Genomic DNA, 646 nt, shown 5'->3' on the forward strand with positions numbered 1-646 from the left:
TCATCAACAGTGCTGCGATGAACATTGGGGTACACGTGTCTCTTTCCCTTCTGGTTTCCTCAGTGTGTATGCCCGGCAGTGGGATTGCTGGATCATAAGGCAGTTCTGTTTCCAGTTTTTTAAGGAATCTCCACACTGTTCTCCATAGTGGCTGTACTAGTTTGCATTCCCACCAACAGTGTAAGAGGGTTCCCTTTTCTCCACACCCTCTCCAGCATTTATTATTTGTAAACTTTTGGATCACAGCCATTCTGACTGGTGTGAAATGGTACCTCATAGTGGTTTTGATTTGCATTTCTCTGATAATGAGTGATGTTGAGCATCTTTTCATGTGTTTGTTAGCCCTCTGTATGTCTTCTTTGGAGAAATGTCTATTTAGTTCTTTGGCCCATTTTTTGATTGGGTCATTTATTTTTCTGGAGTTGAGCTGTAGGAGTTGCTTGTATATTTTTGAGATTAGTTGTTTGTCAGTTGCTTCATTTGCTATTATTTTCTCCCATTCTGAAGGCTGTCTTTTCACCTTGCTGATAGTTTCCTTTGATGTGCAGAAGCTTTTAAGGTTAATTAGGTCCCATTTGTTTATTTTTGCTTTTATTTCCAATATTCTGGGAGGTGGGTCATAAAGGATCCTGCTGTGATGTACGTC

This window comes from Bison bison, unplaced genomic scaffold (genome assembly GCF_000754665.1).
Source record: "Bison bison bison isolate TAMUID 2011002044 unplaced genomic scaffold, Bison_UMD1.0 scf7180017864337, whole genome shotgun sequence".
Classification (NCBI taxonomy): Eukaryota; Metazoa; Chordata; class Mammalia; order Artiodactyla; family Bovidae; genus Bison; species Bison bison.